Source organism: Pinus tabuliformis, chromosome 7 (genome assembly GCF_031772625.1).
Source record: "Pinus tabuliformis cultivar Carrire ecotype Pingquan chromosome 7, CPIR1, whole genome shotgun sequence".
Taxonomy (NCBI): domain Eukaryota; kingdom Viridiplantae; phylum Streptophyta; class Pinopsida; order Pinales; family Pinaceae; genus Pinus; species Pinus tabuliformis.
The window spans coordinates 228,112,127-228,122,223 of NC_142293.1; positions in this window are offsets into that span (position 1 = coordinate 228,112,127).

Genomic DNA, 10,097 nt, shown 5'->3' on the forward strand with positions numbered 1-10,097 from the left:
AACCATGCCCGAACCTTTTAAAGTCAATATTGAAGCAATGATGGGCGGGAATGAATAGTTTGGGCAGCGTTTCACTATTTATAAGCAAAACAGTCATAATGGAGCCATTTTTAATGTTCAGCTGCTGCAATTAATCAGCAGTATGGCCGAGAAGGAAGCAGGACACCGTTTATCAGATCAGTGCATTCAATGGTTATGGCTCCTTTGGTATTTCACGCCACCTGCTCAAAGGAGGATTGCAGAGCAACAGAGGGGTCAAATCCGTTTACAACACAACCAGATTTATACCAGAGGCCCACTCCTGAATGTAAATGTGGTTGGTGGCCATTTATGGGCTCCTCCACGCATAGCTAATAGAGATATTGTGTAATGAGACACCATATATACTGAAAAAACAGATGTAGTGGGATTGATGAATGATAGTTTTGTTGTTGCCTTTAACTTCTGGAGACTGTAAATACTATGAGACCTGCAGCTTCTGGTCTTGATCTTCACTAATACAAGCTTTTTTTGTTGTCATATGCTCACTTTCCACTTCTCTTTCTTGTTCCAGGCTGTGCCTGCATGCATTTGTTTGATGTGCTGTGGATTTTAATATTAGAGGGGCTGTCATCCCACCTCTATGTTATAATTTAGTGGTCCATTGAAATTGCTTGCAGATTGCTGTTGCTTTGACCTCAAGGAGCTGTCATCCTGCCTGTGTATTAAACAATAATTTCACAGATCTTATAACTGTTTGCAGCTGGACATCACAGGGTCCTGTGCATCTGTTGGTGCAATTAGTCTTCTCCATTATCACCTTTACCTTAAACTGTGAGTAGTTGGTAGTTGAAAGCCTTGTAGTTTGGGGGTCTTCACCCATGTCTGGGGATAGTCATAGTAGGAGTGGTTATCTGGCTTAAATGTGCAGCATATCTTCATTTATCTATCATCTTATCCAACCATAATTGTTGAATTTTTAATGTTCCTGAGCATCACTGATTTACAACCTAGGTGAGTTTCTTGGGGTGATAACATTAATTGGCGCCGTTGCCAGGGAGAGGAGAATTGGAGCTCAAGATTCCCTGGGAAAACGACATAGTTTCAAGCTTTGATGACAGACAATATTTGAACATAGTATTGGTTGTAATCTTCTGTCTGGCGACTCCATCATAGAAAATTTTAGGGGCGAATGTTCGCCCTTTGGCGAAATTAAGGGGTTTTAAATTTTTAGTGGGCGAATATTTTGTATCATAGTACATTTTTACAAATCACCTCAAATAGCCCACCTTATATTAAGGGAGAGGGTAAAAAAGGTAAATTTAGCCCTTGAAATTAGGAGTTACAACCTTCCGTTCGCCCATTTTCAAGAATAGGTTTTATTTAAGTGAATCCATTCGCCCATTTTCAAGAATAGGTTTTATTTAAGTGAATCGTATGGGCCAAAGGCTCAAATACCATATTTATAAAAGAGGTATGGTAAATTAATAAAAATATAAATAAATGAGAGGTATGGTAAATAAATAAAACATTTTTTATATTTACTCCATAAGTCACCTTATATACGTGCAAGGGTGTAAACAAATAAAAATATAAGTAAAGTGGAGGTATGGTAAATAAATAAAACGTCTTTTTATACTTACTCAAAAGGTATGGTAAATAAATAAAAATATAAATAAACTAGACGCATGGTAAATAAATAAAACCTCTTTTTATATTTAGTCCATAACTCTCGTTCTATTTATGAAGGCTCAAGAAAGAGGTTTTATTTAAGTGAATCCTATGGGCCAAATACCATATTTGTAAAAGAGGTATGGTAAATTAATAAAAATATAAATAAACGAGAGGTATGGTAAACAAATAAAACATTTTTTATATTTACTCCATAAGTCACCTTATATTTACGAACACTCAAAAAATGCGTTATATTTAGGTGAAACCTATGGACAAAATACTATGCGACAATACCATGGACTAGATTGTTATTAATACCATGCAAAAAACATTATTAACCCTAATATTAGTATTAATAAAAATAAAAATGGCACATGGTATTGACCCATGGTATTCACCAAAATGGCACATGGTATTGACCCATGATATTCACCTGGAATGTAGCCTATTTAAATGGGGGAATTAAACCAGCATAGGTCCATCTTTACTCTGGATCTACGAGAGGTATCAAATATCGTGATATGCAAACTAGCATAGAGTGAAAAAATATTTGATCCGATCAAGAGTAAAAATGGGTGTTGTAATTTAATGTATGTTAAACATTTTAGCTTGGTTAAAATAAAAAATAAAATAAAAATCAACTATTAATTTGATTAATTTTTATAATCTACTAATAGTAATTTTTAAGCTCCAGGTTTATGATAACCCATGGTATTGACCCATGGTAATACCATGGTATTCATGTGAGAATAGAGTATTTAAAGGGGAAATTCTATCATCTTAGATCCATTTTAATTCTGGGTCTACCAAGTGCTCAGAGGGATAAATAGATTTCATCCCCGTAAGAGTGGTAGATGTGGAGTTAAGATGGGTATAGGTTGGTTTTTATGATAATGAAGATATTAAATAGACTTAGGAAATTATATTGTAAAAACATCTTAAGGTGAATGGTTAAAGCATAGACATTGGACAAGTATATTTGTATACTTATGTTTTAAACTAAAACAAATCCAGGGCTAAAAGGAATGGATTGATTGCACTAGTCATCCTTTTATAACTTTCCAACATATGCTGGAGTAAACAGATTGTAATTTGGGTAATTTTTCTAATTGCAAATAGGAACATACTTGTGTATTGACAGGGTGGTTACGAGGTCCCTAGAAGTGATGAATTTGAATTTTTCTTGGTTTTATATATAGTATTAGGTTTTTTCTCATGCTTTCTGTGAATGGCACAGGTGAATTTTATCCTACACCCACTAGGTTATCGATATGTAATTTTGGTAATTTTGATTTCAAAAGATATTTTAAAGAAATGCAATGATTTCATTTGTGTATTCAATAAACACAAGATTTTATAATTGAGTAAAATATTCACCATGCCTGGTGAGAGATTCGCCAAAAAATTATATATACATATCATATTATTGATAAAATCGCCTTTCATTTTTCCTATATACCATGGAGATTCGCCCATTTATTATACATGTAAATTTAGGGGGGGTTTTTAAAATTTTCCCTGGACTCCATTGGTGGAAGACCATCCTTTGGTGACTCCACGTTGAAGTTCTGGCTCAGTTTGTGAGGCATACTAGAAGAAATCCGCAGAAGTCTCCAGCCGAACCATTGCATGACCCTGAGAAAGTTGTTAAATCGAAGAAATCATCACAGAAAGGGGCATCAGGATCAGGTAAGCCTAAAAACTCCAATTTATCTCTGAAAGATGAGTTTATAACTGAAGAATTACAACTTGAAGTCTTAGAGCCCAGTACTGTTAATAAATAAATTCTTTCAGAGATTAGTTCAGCCCCTTGTGCAGTTAGTTCCCCTTTGAATCTCAGTCCAAAGAAAGCTTCCCATACTGTCCAAAACATCCCAATATCTCTGCCATCCGTTACATTATTTCCTATTGCTCCATCTCTTAGTGTTCTTCCACATATTCCAAACATGGCAGGACAGCAAGCACCTACTAGGATTGAGAGGATTGTTGCTGCTAGATATGGACCTTTGGTATTTCCTGTGCCTCTAAATCCTATGCCTGTGGGAGAATATAAAAAATATATGCCTAAATTTACTGGAACAGAGCGGGTGACAGCAGAAGAACATCTTGAAGCCTTTTACAGTTATGCTGATAATTTAGATATAAGTGAGAATGATGTATGGATGAGAGTTTTTGTCCAAAGCCTTGATGGAGAGGCCAGGAAGGGGTTTAGAGAATTACCCCAAAGATCCATAATAGATATTGAAGCATTAGATGATGCATTTTTGAAGCAATGGGGAGATAAGAAGGACTTGCTGTATTATCATACAGAGTTTGGAAACTTGAAAAGAGAAAAGGGTGAGTCTTTGCCTGACTCCAATAAAAGATTTAATAGAATGTATAGTAAAATACCAGCCGAGGTAAAGCCTACCCCCATTGCTGCTAAAATCACATATGCCAATGCTTTTGACTCTGATTTCTTCTTATTGTTGAGAGAAAGACGATGTGCTACTTTGGGGGATATGCAAGAGGCAGCCCTGGAAGTGGAATCCAATATTTTGGCAACAGAGAAGTTAAAGAGTCAAGTTGATAGAAGAAGGCCGAGAGGTGAGGCTTCTTCTTCCCCTGCATCAACTTCAGAGCCTAAATTAGAGAAAATGACTAAAATGATCGAGTCATTGGCTGCTGAAATTTCTAAGTTAAAGGTTGAGCAGATTTCAGGCAAAACAAGGCAGCAAAACACATTTGCTTCAAGAAATACAAACCCATTTAGAAAAGCAAATGAGCAGCTACAAACTATGCAAAGGGGTGAAGAAGCAAAAGAAGATCATAAAGTAAAAGCTCCCTTTCAGAATGCAGTCATGGAGGGGGAACAATTTGAAGAAGATGAGGATGAAATTCACTGCTTGGAGGATAAAGGCAGCGCTGCATTTTTAACATTGGCCAAATATGAAGAGTCATTGCTGCAAGAGCAAAACATTCAGAGGTGGGACAGTGGTGCTGTTCTGCAATCTGGTGAGCAGCAGCAAAGATATAATTTAAGATCCAATGCAAAGAATTTCAAAGAAAATGTTGCACAAGAAGCAGTTGCTCGAACAATGCCATAGAATAGCAGGCAAAGAACATCAGCAGCTGATCCTATCACCCTCAAAGCTCCAGTTCAAGAGGTAAAAACTGCTGATAAAGTATTCTCTTCTTTTAGTCTTGAGTCAGAAGTTCAGAAATTGAAAATATCCATGCCTCTGGCTGAATTGGTGAAGAGTGAATTATTCAAAAAACCCATCCTTGAGGCCCTTGAACTAGAATCTAAACTAACCTCCATTGACTCTGTCAATTTGCAAGATGACAAGCCTGCTATTGTGCTTAGCCCCATGATTGAACCTGCTGATAATAGTTCTCCATCTTTCTATGTTTCATTAGCTATCCATGATAAAATCCTCCACAATTGCCTGCTAGACACAGGGGCCAACCACAATTTAATGCCTAAAACTGTCATGGAAGAGTTAGGCCTTGATATCACTAGACCTTATCATGATTTGTTCTCTTTTGATTCAAGGAAGGTAAAATGCCTTGGATTAATTAAGGATCTGGCCATTACCTTAACCCAGCTGCCCATGAAAAGTATGATGATGGATATAGTGGTGGCTGATGTTCCTCCGAAGTTTGGTATGATGTTGTCTAGAGGATGGATTAAGAGACTAGGTGGGACATTGCAGAATGATCTATCTTATGCAACGGTTCCAGTGTTTGGAGGAGAAAGCAGGAGATTATATAGAGAAGCATAGCTGACATATGTCATTAGTGATGAGAAGAATCCTACAAACCATCCCATATATGCAGTGGAAACTGATTTTGGAGCTTGCATTCTCCAAATAGAAGAATCTCAGAAGGCTGCATTGCAGATCAGGAAGCCAACAACTCAGGCTGAGCATGATACAGGTGGTCAGATTTGGGAGATATCCTTTGATGGAGCATGTACCAAGGAGACTGCAGGAGCAGGGGTGGTGCTAGTATCTCCACAACAAGAAACAGTTCAGTTGTCTCTAAAGCTGGTTTTTCAGGTGACAAACAACATAGCAGAATATGAAGCACTGTTTTTGGACCTTCATGAAGCCAAAGTTAGAGGAATAAAAAATTTGAAGGTGTTTGGAGATGCTGATCTGATAATTCAGCAAGTAAATAAAACATTCCAAGCAAAGCATCCAAGGCTGAGAGCTTATAGAGATGAGGTATGGAGAGTCAAAGAGTTCTTTGATTTTTTCTGCATTTCATATATTCCTAGAGCCCAAAATCAGCTTGCTGATTCCCTTGCTGTCTTTGCTAGTTTGTTCATCCCTCCATCGCCTCCCAAACTAGTTTATGAGGTACAAATGAAGTATAGACCCTCTGTGCCTGATAATGTCCACCATTGGAAGGTTTTTGATGATGATGATGAGTTAAATAGGTTCCTTCAAGTCATTGATGAGTTCTATGAAATGCATATTGACCAAAATAATGATGCTTTGTTAGAGGATCCCAAGACCTAACTTAGAAATAAAATTGGCAAGAATAGCATAGTCCAGCTTCCTAGTAACCATATCCCTAAGGGTCTAATTCCCCTTGAGAGATTGTTTGACCACAATGATGTGCCTTACAAAGCTGCCCAAAAAGAAGATCAGTCTGCAGTTTGTAAGCATGATATAGGAAGTCCAGGTCAGCCCAAATTCATAAATTTGTCCACTAATTTATCTGCTGATCAGAGTGCTGAATATTGCAAATTAATGAAGCAATTTGCTGATGTGTTCGCTTGGGAATACAGTGATATGAAAACATATGACAGGAATATAATTCAGCATAAAATTCCGCTTGAGAAAGACACTATTCCTTTCAAACAGACACTGAGACCAATGAATCCTATGCTCCTTCCTCTGGTTGAGAAAGAAATTAAAAAGCTGTTGGCTGCTAAGATTATAGTGCCTCTCAGATATTCTAAATGGGTGGCCAATCTGGTTGTTGTGAGAAAGAAGAATGGAGAAATCAGATTGTGTGTTGATTTCAGGAATCTAAATAAACGCTCTAAAAAGGATAATTATCCCCTGCCAAAAATGGAGCATTTGTTGCAGCAAGTCTCAGGTGCCAAAGTAATGTCTTTTATAGATGGATTTTCAGGCTTTAATCAAATCACTGTGCATCCAAATGATCAAGAAAAGACAACATTTACTACTCCTTGGGGCACGTTCATGTATGCCAAAATTCCATTTGGGCTAATGAATGCTAGAGCCACCTTTCAGCGCGCTATGGACATTGCTTTTGTGGGTGAAAAGGATAAATTCATGCTGATATATTTTGATGACATAACTGTTTATTCAGGCAGCCATCATGATCATCTACAACATTTAAAGAAGGTGTTTTTAAAGTGCAGGAAATTTGGAATTTCACTCAATCCCAAAAAATCCCAATTTTCTTTGGAAGAAGGCAAACTGTTGGGGCATGTAGTGTCTGCTGCAGGTGTTCAAATTGACCCAGAAAGAGTCAAAGCGATTCAGGCCTTGACTCTTCCAAGATCAAAGAAAGACATACAGTCTTTTCTTGGCAAAATTAACTTTGTAAGGAGGTTCATTCCTAATTTTGCAGAGCTGGTTAAGCACATAACCTCCATGTTGAAAAAAGGAGCAGAGGTAAAATGGACTGATGCGGCCAGAAAATCTTTTGAGTCCATTAAGATGGCTATTGTGGAAGCCCCTACTTTAATAAGCCCTGACTATAGCAAGGAGTTTCACCTATTTTCATTTGCCTCTAAGGATACCATTGCAGCTGTCCTGTTGCAGCAAGATGAAGCAGGTCAAGAGCATCCAGTGGCCCTTTTTAGCAAGAATCTGAGGGATGCTAAACTGAGGTATGATATTATTGAAAAGCAGGCTTATGCTCTTATCAAATCTTTGAAAGCTTTCAGAGTATACATCTTGCATTCCAAAATAGTTGCATATGTGCCTTCTGCTGCAATAAAGGATGTCTTAAAGCAGCCTGATGCTGATGGAAAAAGAGCGAAATGGATTGCAAAAATGATAGAATTCAACATAGAACTGAAGCCCACCAAGCTGGTAAGAGGTCAGGGGCTTGCTAAACTGTTGGCTGAAGAAAATTGGAGGTCTTTGGACATTGATTTCTTGTTCAATATAGCAGAAAATGGTCAAATAGAAGAGCATGAAACTGCTGAATCGCAGAGAGGACAGTCAGTGGCCGAGAACTTAGCTTCATGTAGCTGGTATGCTGCAATAATTAATTTCCTTCTAAAGCTAGAAGTTCCTTCAGAATTTTCTCAAATTCAAGCAAGAACGTTAAAGCTCAAGGCAACGAAATATTGCATCAATGGTAGCTTGCTTTATTGGAGGGATCCATCTGGAGTGCTTTTAAGATGCCTGGATAAACAACAGCCAATAGAAGTTTTGCAGCAGTTCCATGACAGCATGTGTGCAGGACATCATTATTGGAGGACTATAGCTCAAAAGATTCTTAGAGCTGGGTACTATTGGCCCTCTTTATTTTCTGATGCATTTGATTTTGTTAAATCTTGTGACAGGTGCCAAAGATTTGAAGGTAAGCAGCAATTAAAATCCCTGCCTCTAAAGCCAATAATTGTAAAAGGACCTTTTCAGCAGTGGGGCTTGGATTTCATTGGTGAAATCAAACCACACTCCAGTGGCCATCACAGGTGGATATTAGTTGCCACTGATTATTTTACAAAATGGATTGAAGCAATTCCAACAAGGAAGGCTGATCATAATGTGGTCATGAAATTCTTATCAGAAAACATTTTCAGCAGATTTGGTTGCCCACATAAGCTGATAACAGATAATGCAGCAACCTTCAAGGCAAAAGAGTTGGTGGAAATGTGTGATTCAATGGGCATTAAACTTGTTCATTCCACCTCCGATTACCCCCAAGGGAATGGTCTAGCAGAATCCTCTAATAAAAGTCTGATCAGAATTATTAAGAAGCTATTAGAGGAAAATAAGAAGAATTGGGATGCCAAGCTCAAGTATACGCTTTGGGCAGACAGAGTGACCATCAAGAGATCTACAGGCTGCTCTCCTTTCAAGCTAGTATATGGTACCGATGCTGTTTTTCCAATTCAACTTACCCTCCCTGTGGCAAAGTTGCTCCAAACAACGCAGAATGAAGAAGATGATATGGGAAATAGAATCACTGATTTAACAGAATTATATCAGATCAGAGAGCAGTTGATTGAAAAAGCTACAACACATCAGCAAAAGATCAAGGAACTCTTTGACAAGAAGGCAAAAAGGAATAGTTTGCAGGTTGGGGATTTGGTTCTGAAATGGGATGAATTTAAAGAAAAGAAAGTCAATCATGGGAAGTTTGATGCTCTCTGGACAGGTCCTTTCATCATTTCACAGATTCAAGGGAACAATACCTTCATACTGAAAAGTATGGGAGGAGAACCAGTCTTTGATGGCCCAGTTAATGGGCGGTTTTTAAAAAACTATGTGATTTAAGGTCTTTTGGCCTTAAAAGCTGTAAATATTGTGCTTTTATCAGTTTTAGGTATAGCTGTAGTAGACTCCATGCCCAATGGAACACTAGGAATTTTGGCTAATTTGTTTGTTGCTGGAAAGGCATTGATCTGCAGGTTCTTGAGACCTCACAGGGAGGATCTCATCCCCAGAAGGAGCCAGTGTTAGCTTTGCTGTGCAAAAGCATCAAAAATGGATTCAAACACTCTCAAAGGCTGCAATTACACTTATAAATATGCCAAAGGATCCATGGTTGCTGTTCAAATTCTCAAATTATGGCTAAAAGTCTTCCATCGATCGAAAAAATTGCAAGGGGAAAGCCCTTTGGAGGGCAGAAATACACTATCGGGAGGTGGAAATACCCCAAAAACCATGTAAAACTCAAAAGCGCAGGCTTAAGGATCTGCATCAATCTCAGCCATTAGATCCGGCCGATCAACGGTCCAGATCGCGTCGGCATATCGCAAGTCGGGGGGAGGCAGTGGCAGCGACAAAGGAGACCTTGCCGATGAGTGATCGCCGATATCGCATCGTGTATCGTATCGACACTTTTAAAAAGAGGCAATGGAGATGGTGATCGGCGATTTTGTGAGGACCGTCGATCACGTATCCGAATCAACGGCCGAGATCACGTCGGCATTTCGCTATCGGGGTTGCCAAAGGGACAGAGCCTTCACATATGATATGCTTCCGACCCAATAAGTCGGACCCGATGGCGTTATAAGTTGTTTTTGATAGATTATCGGGTCCGCAACGATTGGGGCACAAGACATCGCCGATGAGCGATCGCTGATATCGCATCGACGAGTTGTAATGGAGGACTTACAAAAGGGCTTTTATATTTCGCCGATGAGCGATCGCCGATATTGCATCGACATTTCCAACGGAGCATGGCCTTTTGCATATATATGAGTGATCGCCGATGGGCCGGACCCGACGGTAGTATTAATT